Genomic DNA, 16405 nt, shown 5'->3' with positions numbered 1-16405 from the left:
TCAACACAGTTGGCTTTTCCATGGGAGCGTGCCCCATTCATCCTTTCAGCAAGCCTTGCCAGGTGCCAATAACTGAACCTACACTTGCTGTGGGGAAAACAAAAAAGATGGTAACGATTGTATCTTTGCTCTTTAAAACGATGGTTTCTCATCAGGAAAAGGAATCAACTTACCTAAAAAAATCAATGCCTGCGTAGAAGCTAAATACAGAAGGGGAAAAGAAATGCCAACATTTCGAGAGGTATAAGACCTTTGTCTCTCAGCTTAAAGCAAAGATGAAAAGGAAAGCATTGGCCTTTGATTTCCTGACTACTAGTACTTCTATGTCTTTTCAGTTTGTAGAGTCAGAAATGGGCCACAAATAAGAGAAGGAGGCAGAGGAGGTAGCAATGTTTAGTTGTCATGGTAACTGTGACAGGTCCCAGGCTTCAGCCTATGGTAACAAGTGTTTTATAGTCTTCTGCAGAACTCGACACAATTAAACATCGGTTTAAGTGACTGCATTAGCCAAGTCGTTCCAAAGAATGAGTGAGCCAGTAGCTATAGCTGGCAGACAGAGAAGGGAAAATGGGCTCTGGGTTCTTAGTGAGTCACCACACAGACATAAGGGAGAGGGTGCCAGTTTTGCATGAACAGTGTGCCAGAGCCACAGCTCAGAGCAGAGTCAGGGTTTGAATAGGAGGTAAATTCTGCTTCCAGTTCTGTCAGATGAGTGCTTAGGATTCCTCCTACTGGTATCAGAGACTAAATTCTCTGCTTCTGAGGTTCTAGGTCTGGCCTCCAAAATGTACCAGCCTGCAGTCCTGCGTTGGTGCCTGAGCATCTAAGGCCCCACTCGGAGGTTGCAAATTCACACCAGGAACATGTTATTTTGTGTTCTCATTCACGTCACAACTCAGCTGGGATGGCTTGGTCGTCCATTTTCTCCTGTGGCTTAACGTGCCACAAGATGCAGCCACATCCTTCTTGTTTACTCACTATTGAATTCAAGGTGGAGTGTGGGAAATAGGTTTGCAGTATGAATGGTTGGGTCCACCATAGCTTTCTTATGGGGAAAGAATGAGTTTGTTATGCTATGGTGACACACATACACTTTCCTGTTTTGTTTCTCTGCTTGCCATAATAAACAACTTTGTTGTTCCTGGGTAATAACTCAACTAGACTTATTTACCGATGCTGGTTCATGGATCCCACCATTCATACCGTATCTTATTTATGTTTATTTATGTGTGCCAGTCCAGAGGTCATCCTTCAATGTTGGACATCGGGAGCTGTGGACCTTGTCTTTCAAGATGGGGTCCTTTGCCTGAGCCTGGGACTCATATAGTAGACTGGGTTGGCTATCGGGTGTCAGAGAGAAGCAGAGGGAAAAGATGTGCACGCACTCAGAGACAAGCAGAAAAGGAATGGGTTCACTCATGGAAGTTTCATCAGTTGTAAGCCTCATGGATAAAAGTGAGCTAGTGAGAAAGTCCATGGCTTAAAGGTGCTAAAACTAAGATAAAAAAAATAAAATAAAATCACATATTCTCTTTAGATCACATAGTGCAAAAAGATTTAAATACTTTTTACAAGAGCAAATGACAGTAACTCATGAAAAGATGTCCAAGATCTTTACTCACAAAGAAATGCAAATTGAAAAATGTTGTCTCTCCACTTCATCCCCATCAGAATAGCAATTATCAAGAAAATAGCAGCAAATACCAATGAGATTGTAGAACACTTATGCAAGTTGTTGGCAATGCAGTCATTCTGGAAATCAGTACCCAGGGTTTTCAAAAAAAAAAAAAAAAAACCTAAAAATAAAAACACCATGCGATCCAGCTTTACTACCCCCGTGTATACACACAAAGGAATCAAAGCTAGCATACAACAGTGCTATTTGTGTTCCCTTATTTATTTCAGCAGCATTCAAAATAGCTATACTATGGGATTAGCCCAGCTGCCCATTAACAGATATATCAACAAAGAAAATGCAGTAAGCTCCAAAGAAGATTGAAATTATTTTTGTTTTGTTTTTGCAGGAAAACAGATGGAATTACAGGTTATCACATAAAGTGAAACAAGCCAGACTCGAAATAAATACTGCAAGTTTCTCTTATAAACAGAATCTAGATTATTTTTAAGAGAATATAAAAGTAGAAGCATGACTATTAGAGAAAAGAGATAAGTATATAAAGGAGGGTAATACAACATAAATACAATAAGAATATTTATATGAATGCATGAAAATATCAGAAAAATCCATTATATTTTGTGTTGTTATTGTTATTAGAAAATGAATAAGCAGTGTTCAACAAATGGGTCTGAGCACTGCTAAGGCCTAACTCTCATCTGTTACTACAAATGTCTTGAATGACATTATGAGAGAAATCAAAGGAAACAAACACTTTCTGAGTCAAGTTGGTAGAAAGTGAGGCAGTCTTTAGAAGATAAGTCACGTGAGAATCAAGCAAAAATGACAATGAAAGTGAATAATTATGATAGTAAAGTTGCGAGACTCCAAGAATTTGTAGAACTCTTGGAGGTGACCATGAAATCCTCAAAGGATGTGAGACAATTGTATCTGTCTCAGCAGAGGGGGTAACCTCAAGTCACAATTGAAATTCATGACATTACTTTTACATTTATATACTTCCCCTCCCAGCTCCTGTATTCACAACCCTGGTCTTGAAGGCCATTACTCCTGAAAGGATGGGCACATCAGGTATGTGCACAAAGTTAAAAGCAACATGATTTTATGTACATGAAAGGAGGAATGGAAGGATGAAAATTAAGTGATAGGTAAGTAGATAGATAGATAGATAGATAGATAGATAGATAGATGATAGATAGGAGATAGATAGATAGATAGATAGATAGATAGATAGATAGAAAGATGTTAGATAATCAAGGTCCTTCTCAATAAGAGTGATCAAGAAAGACAAAATGAGGCTCTCAGTTCAATCTCACAAGACAACTAGAATCAGAGTGATTTCTTGAAATTGAAAGGTGTGGACAAATAAGTCAGTGAAGCTCAAAGCACAAGGGATCATCAAAGAAGAGGAAGACACCTGGGGCACAGATAAAGAAGGACAGCTTCAGGGACAGACTGCATATGGACTGCACATACCCCCTAAAAAGCATAGGGTAGTCAGAGTAAACAGGAGAGGACCTGGCCTGAAACTACAGTGTGGTGCACTTGATTCTGTGTGGTCTTACAGACAAATCTACACACATTTTCCAAGGGTCTCCAGGCCTTCATCTCCTGAGAGCCCATCTGGAAAGTTAATTACAGCATTCAGACTTGCAAACAATACTCTGCCCCGTCCAGATCTCTGTGGAAGATTAGAGGTCATGAGGCCTGTAGTTCTGCCTTCCGTTATTTACCAGACCTACTGAGCTTCAGCCCACTTAAAAAAAAATGCTTCAAGCCCAAGATTCCCACAGCTTCATTACACACAAAGTGCAGTCTTCAAGAGTAAATTAGATCACACATATGAACAGCAATGTCTTCCAGGTCAATGAATTACCATGCCTCAATGGTGTGTGGCCAACACTCTGTCAGGCCACCAAGGGAAGGGGGAAAAAAAAAACAAGTGTGACTAATTGCAATTAGAGAGAACAATGACCCAAGAACACCCTTGGTGGGAGGGAGAAAACTGATGTTGAGAGTTTGCTCTCAAGAGAGTTTATGTCTAGTCTCTGCCCTGTATCTGTCCTTCTGACTCTTCAGACCACTGTTTCTTGTGTTCTCCTCTGTGCTTGTGGGACTATTTTTTCCTTTCCTATGCTCACAATGCTGCCTCTATGACATCCTGTGCACTCATTTCTGATCCCCAAACTGCCTTCCAAACAGTGGAAGAGAAGATGAACTGGTAGCCTGTGTTAAGGAGACTATTTTAGAATTCCAAGCCATGTGTCCTCAAGTTCCTCTAGAAGTTGAAATTGTCACATCATTGCATGGCACCATGTAAACAGAAGACGACGTGCCAAGCAGAGCCTTATGGAACCTTGAGGTTCCATATGTGGGAAGCCAGACAAAGCTGTGTGGAGATTTTCAAACTGGTGTCCCACTGCCTCAGAGCCTTGCTTCTTGCTCAGAGCCAAGTGGACTGTCCAACTAAATTGTTCCCTCTTTTCAGGAAGTTGCGACCACGGTGCTACAGTGTGTTGTATCATTAACACTTTCCAACAGATATCTAATTATCCCAAGGCATGCAGTGCAATAAGATCGCACAGCCCTGTCTCTTGTTTGTTTCTCTTGTGATTACCTTGGTCCATAAAATATGAGAAATGTCATTTACAATCCAGGCAGGGATTTTTCAGAGTAGAGGCATGCTTTCTCACCACAGTAAATCTTCCATTTCACTGGCTAGAGGCAGTGGCCAGAGATGAGAAGCAGAGCACCCTCCTCCTTGGCTTATCCACACCAGAAACACACTGGGAAAGGAAATACACCTGTCCACTTTCCAACCATTGAGAATTCTTGGGGGCTTTGATCCTGTACCATAAGCTGGTCTGTCTAACTGGCTCCACATGTTTCTTAGAATACAGACCTTTTTTCTTTTCTTTTTTCCCCCAACTATCACAAATTATGCAGTCAAGTTTCCTAAATTTGAGGAACTCACAGGGCTTAATGCATCTGGAGTACAAAGGAGAAGCCTCACCTAAGAAAATCACCTTCAGGATCATGGCATCTACCCTGCCAGATGAGTATTTTAGTTGCTTTCCTGTTGCTGTGCTAAAACATCATGGATGAGAAAACTTATAAAAGAAAGCATTTGATTGGGAGTATAGTTTCAGAGAGTCAGAGTCCATGATTGTGAAGCAAACCCATGGCATGGGAAGCAGAGGAAGCCATGAGCATGTAAAGTCCTGAGTGAAGGTGTGTGCTTGACATAAGCTCATATGTGAAGGACCCTAGCCTCAGACTCAGAACATTAGCAAAGACGTTCCCCTGGGGTGAGAATCAGAAGGATGATAAAGCCTTTCTCTGGCCACATACTATGTTGATAGTGTGCAAAAAAAAAAAAAAAAAAAAAAAAAAAATTCCACCATAAGTCTCTCTCTCTTCCTCTTGAAATTTATGGCCTAAAAACCATTCCCTTTACAAAGACTGCTTCTACGGATATTAGCTAAACCTGCACCCTCAATTCAGCCATATAACATAAACCCTACCTCTTTGTTCAGCTGTTTGTAATCATTGTACCTCCCTATTGTGTGTATGTGTGTGTGTATAGTGTATATATATATATATATATATATATATATATATATATATATTGTGTGTACAGGATATATATATCCTGAGTTCTGAAGATGCTGCAGTTTCTCCATCAGAGTTCTGTCTACCCAATCTCAGGTGTGTGTGTGTGTGTGTGTGTGTGTGTGTGTGTGTGTGTGTGTGTGTGTTTGTCCTTTTCCCACTCCAATAAGGTCCATGAGTATGGCGGCAGGAATAGATGAGAGGTCACATATTTCCAAGTAACAGTTAAAGACAGTGCACCAGGGATGGTGAGAGGCTTATAAAACCTTAAGCTTGCTTTGAGTGATGTACCTCCTCCAACACGGCCACACATCCTAGTCCTTCCCAAATAGCTACCAACTGAGAATGACGATTCAATGCCTGAAATTTGTGGGGATACCAAATCACAACATTAAATTCCCTGACCCCTATAGTGTCATGGTCATATCATAAAGAAATATGTATTCAGGTCAACTTTGAATGTCTTCATAGTTTTTCACAGTCTCAACACTTTATAAAGTCCAAAGACTTTTCTGAGAATCAAGGCAATTTCTTAATGATAGGCCCCTACACAAATCAAAGGGCAAATCACATACTCCCAGCTTACAATGGCACAGAATATACTTTGCCATCCTAAAGGAAAAATCAAGGCATTATGAAGAAAGACCAAAACCTAACAGGTCAAACTACAAATATTATAGTATAGTTCTATGTTCAAGGTCAAAGGCTTAGCTGTCTCTGCCCTTCTAGCTCTGTTGCCTGAAAGACCTAGCTCTGCCTTGGGTTAGTCTCATTCTCTGTGTATAGCTCTTCTTAGTTACACATTTCACAACTCTAGTATGTCCAACATTTTGGGATGTCTAACTCAGTCCAGGTATCAGTTCATTTAGTGGCATCTGAGGGCCTCTGGCCCTCTCAAGGCCTTCATGCAGGGACTCCCCTGCCACACATTGTCTGGCCTCAGAAGTTCTTCTTAACTACAGAGAAAGATTCTATAACCTCTTTAATCATGTATTTTTTGTGACTCTAAAGCCAGAACTGTGTTTACAATGCTTCCAAGTTTGGCTCTCCACTTGGCATGGAGGCTGGCCCCATATTTACAGTGGCTTTCTTTTGTTGTTTTTTGGAACAATTGGAAGGTTGAATGGATGAGATCTTGCTCTTAGGGAATCCCTCCCTTTAGTTCATGTTTCTTTACTATATATGTGTATGCGTGGTGTGAGTACGCATGTGCATGTGTTTTGGGGGATATATATATACATATGTGGAAACCTTAAGTTGACTTTGAGTATCTTTCTTGATTGTTCTCCATCTTACATATTGAGGGAGGCTTTCTCCCTAAAGCCACAGTCCACTGTTTTGGCTGGTCTGCTAGGACAAAGGGGTAGCAGGATGCCCCGTCTCTGCCTCCTATGTGCTGTGACCACCTTCCCACCAAGCTCCAACTTGGGTTCCTGCATGGCAAGTGGTGGCCGGCTGAGCCATCTCATACAGCCTACTGTAGTGTCTTTTCATCTTCATATTTTAATTCAAGGAACTGAAGATGGATGTTTCAGATGAATGCTTACAATCAAGACACAAGAGGGGGTTGAGTGGTCCTAGCTGTATTCCTTAACCTTCTACAAATGTAAAACACTAAGCAAATGAACCCCTAGGAAATCCCAACCGTAGCTCAATAACCGATAGTTCACCAAATATCTACCTCAGTCTGTAAGATCATAATGAGGTGTGAGGGAGCTGTACTTTATCCGGAGAGCTTTCTTTATAAGCCCAAAGTATTCTGATAATGCTGTGTATAGTATTTTTGCATTATACTTCTATAAGTTGTCATGATTATGGTGTCTTAGCATAGCAACAAAAAAGTAACTAAGACCAAGCCTTGTTTTTTAAGAGTGACATTGTCAGGCACTGTTTGGGAACCTGGTATTGTCTCCTGTTCTGGAACAATCTCAGCCATAGACACTGTTTTCATCCCAGAGGCTGAAGCCCATGGGCTTCTTCAGAGTTCCTGAATTTACCAGTAAAAAGGCTACAGTGTCCATACACAAAAGCCTCACGTGTTCTGGAAGAGGTCTGTGATGCGTCATATTTTACACTTGGACTAGGCGTTCTTTCTGACCTCGTGCTTTCTTTCTACTTCAGGCTGATTGTGTTGAAGTCCACGGCTTCAAAGTGGTGAATCCCAGACCCTCACCTGCATCTTGAAAACTGCTATGGTGGATAGATTTATATCAAACTTTCTAATGACTCTGTGCTCTTAATGTAATGTTTTGTTTGAGTCAAAGAGTCATGGGACATATTTTAAAAGTCCAAAAAAAAAAAAAAAAAAAAAAAAGGAGGGATTTCACAGAATTGAAAAATGACAATCCTCTTCACTACTTTGGCTCTCTGCTTTCCAGAAGCACCCTTGGAGCATGCTCTCCTATGCTTGCCCTATGTAGCTCACAAATGTATATACATATACTCACGTGCATGCACTTATTGCTATATTGCATTATGGATGATAGAGGGGTAAAACTAAACTAATTATATCTGGGTCAACATCTGGTTTTCATTATATGTTGGATGCTGCAGCAAAAAAAAAAAAAAAAAAAAAAAAAGGAATTCTAAGATGAAATTGCACTCTTACCTCAGCCGTGCTCTCTTCCTCTGATCACACACTTAAGAGCATCACAGGGGAAGGTATATGCATGTTCACTTAGATGGGTCACAATGCAGGACAATTTCACATTGTTCTGTAACTTATTTTTTTCTTTTACATCCTAATTATTTGTCCTATGACTGACCTTTGCATCACCTTATCCTCAGAGAGAATCACAACATGGCTGCTCCTATGATATATGAGGCCATTCCTATGCTGATCAATAAAAGCACTTAAAATTCACATATTTTGCATATATGTATATACATATATATCACATATCATATATATATATATATATATATATATATATATATATATATATATATATGACTAATTTCATTAAGTGGGAGCTAAAGAACATACATTTCTGCTTTTCACTGATAGCACCAAATAACTTTAAGAAGACCTTAACAGTTTCTTTCTGCCCTGTATAAAAAACTCTAAGATTCATCAGTTTCCTCAGCACTGAAGAATAAATAAGAAGAAAACAGGTGTGTTAAATATGCATTGGTGTTTTCATGTCCAATTAGCGAAGCCACGCTTCAAATTCTACTTCCTGTTGAAAATTTAAAACCACAAAAACCTAAATATAATCAGCATACGTCAAAGGCTAATTGGGATTATACTTGTATTCATTACATTGATGAACAAGCTCCTCTAACAAAGAGAAGCAAAAATTCTAATGGATTGACTGATCTTGTCTTTGTTTTAAGACAAGGCAGACTCACAATCCTCCTGCCTCAGCCACTCAAAGGCTTGACTCTAAGGTGAGCCCTACCACTCCTGGATGGCTCAATGAACCTTGGAATTTGATCTTTTCCCACATTACAGAACGGAAATGCATAGTTTGAATAGATAAGGCAGATCTGTGACATGCAGTAACTTAGAGATTCAGAGTCCTTCAGCCTGGGTGTTTGTTTGTTTGTTTGTTTGTTTGTTTGTTTTTGTTTTGTTTAAATTGTGAAATACAAAGCTATATCTGGGAAGAATCTTGAGGACTTTTGTCTAAGTTTAATATCCAGACTCTGATATTTCACTTCTGCTCCCATTCTATGAATAAGAACTTAGTCAGTTAGCTACAAGGGAGGCTGAAAGGTGGCGTCTAGCTCACAGATCCATGTCCAACTACAACTCTTTTTCCAGGAGAAAAGGCAGAACAAATTTGAGTGAACCTACCAGTCTCACTAATTAAACACCCAAATATCACACTGTGGTTCTGACTATCATTATAAAATTAAGACAATGACATTTCTTAAAGTCAATTCAGGAAGATAAAATTGCTTTTTAAGAAGTTTTTTAATGAGCTGGAAAGATGACACAACAGTTAAGAGATGTGGTCCTCAACCTGTGGGTCATAACTCCTTTGGGGTTCCCTATGGGATATCCTACATAACAGATATTTATATTATGATTCATAACCATAGCAAAATTATAGTTATTAAGTGGCAACAAAATAGTTTTATGGTTGGGGGGGTCACCACAATATGAGGAACTGTATCAAAGGGTCTCAGCATTAGGAAGGTTGAGAACCACTGGTTGAGAGCATGTGATACTCTTACAGGAATCCTGAGTCTGGTTCCCAGAGCTCACATTGGACAGCTTGCAACTGCCTGTAACTCCACTTCCAAGGAGATCTGATGCTTCTGTCCTCTTTCACTGGCATCTGCAGGCATGTGCCCCGCCCCTCACATAATAGTAAAAAATAAAATCATAAAAGGTACTTACATAAATTATATAGAACTCTCCCAACAGTGTTTCTCAATTGTGTTTACCCCTATTTCAGGCATTGCTGACTAATCAAATAACTAGTCAACACTCCTAAGCTGTGTGAATAGCCTCTGAAAATGGCAATGAATTAGAACAAAGTTGTCGTGACAGCCTAATGATCGGGCCTCTTTCTCTAATTTGTATCAGCTCCATCTTCTGATTTTTCAACTTTTCAAAAAGGCTAAACAAAAACAAATTTGTGATTGCTTAAGATTTTGAAATCAAGAACACATAAGCTTAAGAAGAGCCTGGCATCTATAAATAAAATTAACCAAATATGTGCTCAGCAGTCGGGAGAAGTCAATTTCAAAACCTGGGATGGAGAATAGAGAAAGCCATAATCCTCTGAGTTGGATGTCAGCCTGGACTATAAGACATGCCTAACTCCTGTCTTGTTGGCACAATGAATGCATTTAACTAAAGGCACACAAAAGGGCCTTTATTGTGTTCTGGAAGATGATAAGACCAGCCGAATAGTTTAATGCCTTTTTTGGCACCGGGAGATGGAGCATTGGCAAGTCAAAGGGAGTAATAAAATGGCCATGTGAAACAGACACTTTAGAAATATAGTAATGACAGAAATCTAAGAAATAAATGTGAACAAGATTCACTGCTGGAGATGTTCGCATAGCTTCAGCCCTGCTGTCCCTCTCTCTGGAGGCTGGGACAATCCTGTCAGACGAGCAGAGTGCCCAGCATTAAATGCCAATAAAGGTAATGTCAGGAGTTCAGCCTGCAGCTTACCTAGTTCTACTCATATAAACATAGTCTGTGGAATGCAGGCATGAGGCGAGGACTGTATAAAAGGTGATACAACGACTGATTACTCAACATGTAACAGAGAGGTGCACGTAGTTTAACTCGACCAGCTAGATTCTTTAAGCACAGTCATAAATAATAAGTTAATGTCATATTTGAAAACCAAACAAAGGATGTAATGAAGGGACAGCTTCATTAACATGAACGTCTAAGAGTTTGGTGCTTTACAGCAACTTTGCTCATTTTCCTGAAGATGATTGCACATCTCTTCCCGAGCCCTGCAGTGGGTCTGCACTGATTTGACTCTCCCATCGGTGGTTCTCAAACTTCCTGATGCTGCAGCCCTTTAATATAGTCCTTCATGTTCATGGTGACCCTCGTGATTTTTATTAATACTTCTTAACTGTAATTTGCTACATGTAATTTGTTATAAATTGTAATGTAAATATCAGATAGGCAGAATAAGTGACATGTGACATGTGACCTCAGTGTCATTAGACCCTTAAAGGGGTTGAGACCCACAGGTTGAGAAATACTGCTCTTCAACGATCACAAAAGGCCACAGATCTAGGGTTCCTACCTACAGATATTATTTACTGCTGCTGTTAGCTTCTTAAATTTTTCTTGCTAAGGTTTGACTCCAAAACTTCCTTTCACTTGTTTTTTCCTCCTCTCAGCTGTCTGTCGCTTACCTATCACCATGGGTTCATTAGTTATTTAATGAGTAGAACTATATAAAAAGATAATTATGCCCAGGCCAACTGTCTGTTGTAGGGCCTGGATTAATCATCTTGTCATATCAACCCAGCTCTTTAGACTGTTGATAGATCACAACAGAATGATGCCTCCTGGGTTCTAGTAGGTAATTGGTATTGGTGCTGAGACTCAGTATTCAAGTGGACAATCCCATATGCACATGGGATTCAGTCCACACCGTAGCCCAGGTGGCTGGTTTTGGAAGGCAGCCCATGATCCTGCAGAGACACCTGTTCATCTGACACGCCCCTTCCTGGACATAAAAGCTCTGTTTCCTTTGAAACACAAACTAAAGGTCATTCAGCTCTTGCCTTTAACATCAGCTGATGATTAAAGCAGACACTTCAAGTAATGAAATGGATTAAAGGCACAGTATTGCTACTCACGCATATGTTTTGTGTGTCATGAGAAAAAGGAAGTAAGTGTCTCGGATCTAAAAGGTCAATGTTCATTGAATTTTACATGTTTTATTTAAATAGTCACGGGCAATGTTTATGGCGCCTCATGGATAACTCCATCATAGCCCACTTGAACACATTGATTTATTGTATTATGTATATATCTTTTGGGCTGCCAAGACTCTGAAGCACTCCAAGTAAGTGTGTATACAACACTAAAAGAAATCCTGTTCTTTTACAAAAGTCATCCACACTCTGACTCTCAGAGACATGTTAGTAGTCAAATTAATAAAACAATTTTGAATCTTTTACCCAACACTTCAGATTAAACAGGATTTTTTTTCTTCTTCTTAGTTTAAAAGAAATAATAAAGCATGAAAGGAATTTGTCATTTTGAAGTACATTTGGTAACTTCCTGTTATCTCCATGCCTTTTGTGACCTTTGTCACCTGAGATTATGTCTTTTCCTATGAACCCACGGAATGCACGGTCCTCACATTCACCATGTCTTTGATATTAGATCTAAGGAGCATTTGTCAGTCCTTAACCTACTAGACCTCAATCTACATAGTATCAGGCTATACCAGAAGGAAGAATAAACACTGAGAAATTCAAGTCCCTGCACAAGCAGAGTTAATATCGACTCTGAGAATTGACTGTGAAGCACAGAAATAATTCTGTGAAAACAGTTGCAACTAATGCTACGAGGAATAAATATAGTCTGTAATGAAGAACGAAGGTTAGAAATGTAATTTAGAGATGGCACAGCAGAAGGAAATGATTGCATTCCCTTCTGCTGTGCCATCTTTAAAATACACACACACACACACACACACAGAGAGAGAGAGAGAGAGAGAGAGAGAGAGAGAGAGAGAGAGAGAGAGAGGGAGAGAGAGAAAACATGGTCACCTTTTTTTCCTTCTCAAACCCTTGGGTAGTGACTTCCAAAGCCCAAGTAATTTGCAAATTAAAGTGACATGACCTGTATGTGGAGAGGGGACTTGCATGTATAATCTAGGAAGGGTGTTCCTGAGGTCTGTTACAGGCTTGCTGTTTGACTTAGGCTCCAACGTAACTGCAATTTAATGTTGGTAGTATAGCAAATTATGAATAGCGCTGTTGTATACTTAAGTCACAAGATCACATGCTTAAATCTGGATATCATAATTTAAGCAGTTACTGAACTGTATGATCGTCTCCTAATACATGATTACAAAGTGAAAAAAAAAGTAATTTAGTTAACAATGTCGGGAAGTTTCTTCAAGAAAGTGATTTTAAGTTTAATATTCAAACCCTTTTTATTTACTAAAAAATGATGAGGGTAACATCTTCCATCCAATTAATCAATCAAAAACATGAACTCACCAGTATGTCCACAAATGTAGGCCACAATGAAGTTAATGTTTAAATTTTTCATTACATTTTGTTTATTTATTTTGTGTGTGCATGGGTATCCCCATGCCACGGTGCACAGGTGGAAGTCAGAGGACAACTTGAAGAAGTAGGTTCTCTCCTTCTACCATGTGGGTTCTAGGGATTGAACTCATCTCATCAGGTTGGGTGGCAACTGCCTTTAAGCACTGGACCATCTGACTAGCCTGACAGCCGACCTTTACAAATAATAATCCTGGATGAGAAAAGAGGTCCAGGCACTTCCAGTTCACAGAAGTTAATACTTGGTTAGCATAGCTTTAATGTCTACTGTATTCTGACTTACAACACCCCTGGAAACATCCATCCACACATGAACTACCTGATATGGTAACTTCCCCCACAACTTTGCTTTCTATACTTTCAGTTACCCAAGCATCAACTGTGGTCTGAAAATGTTCAATGGGGATTTCCAGGAATAAACAATTCATAAGTTCAAAATAAGTTGTGACAGTGTATTACTGTAGCTGTTCCATTTTATAATTATTATTGTTCATCTTTTACCATACCTTATTTATAAATCAAACACTATAAAATATGATTATTAAAACAAACACCTCAAATAATGAAAGTGCCTTTTAAAGACATGTTTAGGCATGTGTCTTACGTGTCAGTGAGCATATGGGACCTGAAAGATCAATCTTCATCCAACTTAAATGTTTTATTCAAATATTCACACAAAATTTTCTATGATGACTCTTCAATGTGTCCATATAGCCAACCTGAATGCATTGCTTTATAACTTAGGGTTATATAAAAAAACAGAGTACATAATAGATTTGATGCTATGTGTGTTTGGGGGCACCTGTGGAGCAACTTAGAAGAAAAGATAACTTGTGCATTCAAGGGGACTACTATATACTATTACTAGGCCATGCTATTGCTACATAAATGGCATATGAAATTATTATACCACTTTGTTTCTTTAATAGGTATATAGATATGAGCAGATGTATGTCTAGATATGTAAATTAGATATATTTGTGTACAAATACACATATATGTATATGTCATTTGAAATACCACATATAAAGAACTTAAAATTAAGAAAACATTCTGAGGTGTTAACTAATTTTTGTTCACCAATCTGCCATTTCTTTATCTTATAATGACATTTAAAATAAAAATTTCAAAGCATCCGTGATTACCTACTACACATTTGGCATTGTGCTATGGACTTTAACTGCCTATTCTTTGCTCTCTGTAACAATATGAGTTAATCTGTTAGTTAGCTTGGGTTAATAATGAATTATAGTGAATTTTAACAATGACATAATTTTGCTCCCAATTCGGAACAGTAGCCATGGAGTCTGGCCCTAACTGAGAAGCTCTGGTCTCCGCCTGTCTCAGTAGATCTCCGCTGTATCAACTGAGCATGATGTGCGATATTAAATAGGTTCTGTGCACAATGAGGCTGATTTCAGGTGATGTAGGGTGCATGAAATGTCAGTGCCTCCTTCCACGGTGTCTCTGATTCTTCAGGGTGACAGCTTCAAGCCTACTCACATGACAGACAGAAATGATATGTGAGTAGAACACCAGAAACTCTTAAAAGACAAGTTCAGAAAGCACAACTCCCTACCCACTACCTTCACCCTACCACCTTAGTAGATCTGCCAGCTCAGGATACACTACCTCACTTATACCACAGTACACAGGCCTGAGCCAGTCACACAGGAGTCTTAGCTTGATGAGTAAAGGAATGGAGTCTTTGCGATGAGAGCATCTTTGAGGTCATGTTTCAAGATGATTAGAAAAGTAGAAGAAATCAATAGTCATTTTTTCACTGGGTATCATGAAGGAGTAATATGATTGGTTCCTATTGTACAAATGAGAAACACAGAAATGCAGGCAGTGTCCAGCATAAAACAGATAATCAATGTTATTTTAAAAAATTTTAAAGCCATGGATTGAACAATTATTATATATTTAGATGGAGCTTTGATTTGAGCCTGAATTGCCTGTGTCCATGAACTGATCCCTTCCTATTTTACTAGCTCCTAAATGTAAACTTAAGCAGAAAATAAAGATCGAGGAATAGCAACTCAGTGCTCTCAGAATCTGATTATGCAGAACCAGCTTCTCTGTTGCTGGCCTCCATAGCTCTATGAGAGATGCAGAGAAAATCCAAACAGACTTCAAGTCGTCCCAAGTTAGAGTACAGAAAAATAAAAACACAAACAAACAAACAAAGCCAAGATAGCTACAGCTGTCTGAAAGGGACTATTTATATAGAAGTAAATGTAATAGCTAGAATCCCAGCACTTGGAGGCAGAGGCAGGAGGATGGCAAGTTCAAATGAAATAAACACATAAGAAGTTGTACAAAAAGAAATATCTGAATGACTATATGAAGCGTACCTTTGTGTTTTAGATAAACAGATCTGTGAGTACATTTAAAAAAAAAAATCTCACTCAAGTCCAAGGCAATAATCACTGAAAGGCACATGTGGGTGGGAACCAACAGCTGCTAAGTGGACTTAGGCCCACTTTACAGAAGGGAAGACATACCTAGGACCACAAACCTCACCAGAGATTTAGGGATAGTGATGTCATGGATCTTAAAAGAGAATCTACTACCACCACTATTCTAGACCAGCATAAATCCTTATTTCATCTTAAATTTTATCCTTATAAAGTGTGGCTGTATTCCAAGGAGTGGAATAGCTGGGTCTTGAGGAAGCCCTATTCCCATTTTTCTGAGATAGCACCAGAAAACTAAGGCACCAGCCAAGGACAATATAGGTTGTAAACTTTAAGGCCCTACCCAGATCTAGCCTACAGTCAGAACATTCTCCACAGTTGAGTGGAGAGTGGGATATGACTTTCTCACGTACTCTGGTGCCTCACATTTGACTATGTCCCCTGGAGGGGGAGACCTGGTGGCACTCAGAGGAAGGACAGCAGGTTGCCAAGAAGAGACTTGATACCCTATGAGATTATACAGGGGTAGGAAATCCCCCTCAGGAACAGTCATAGGGGAGGGGAATAAGGGGAAAATGGGAGGGAGGGAAGAATGGGAGGATACAAGGGATGGGATAACCATTGAGATGTAACAAGAATAAATTAATAAAAAATTAAAAATTAAAAAAAATAAAGTGTGGCTGTCCCCACTCACAAAAGAAGCTGCTCTTTACAGCAGATGGAGAAGATCACAGAAGGCTATAACTGGACAAAATGCAGAGATCATTAGGAAGCCTTGTCCAAGTAGATACCTCTGCAGCACAGCCCCTGCATCTATGGCTCAGGAAACCACATGGAAGAAGGGGCACAAAGATTGTAAGAGCCTGTCTCTTAGAAATGGCTGATTAAAAGAGACCTTAACAATGACAATATCAACAGACATGTTAACACAGGAAATGTATTATACATATATGTGTATGTGTGTTTATACTACACATATGTGTGTATATATTTTTAATGG

General features: G+C 39.3%; 1 pseudogene; it reads right to left on the bottom strand.

Annotated features, from left to right (window-relative positions):
* Positions 1–4525: 4525 nt before the first annotated feature.
* Positions 4526–4699, bottom strand: LOC127184495 (uncharacterized; annotated as a pseudogene).
* Positions 4700–16405: the final 11706 nt, after the last annotated feature.

Source organism: Acomys russatus, chromosome 32, assembly GCF_903995435.1.
Source record: "Acomys russatus chromosome 32, mAcoRus1.1, whole genome shotgun sequence".
Taxonomy (NCBI): domain Eukaryota; kingdom Metazoa; phylum Chordata; class Mammalia; order Rodentia; family Muridae; genus Acomys; species Acomys russatus.
This window is presented reverse-complemented; position numbering and strand designations above follow the sequence as displayed.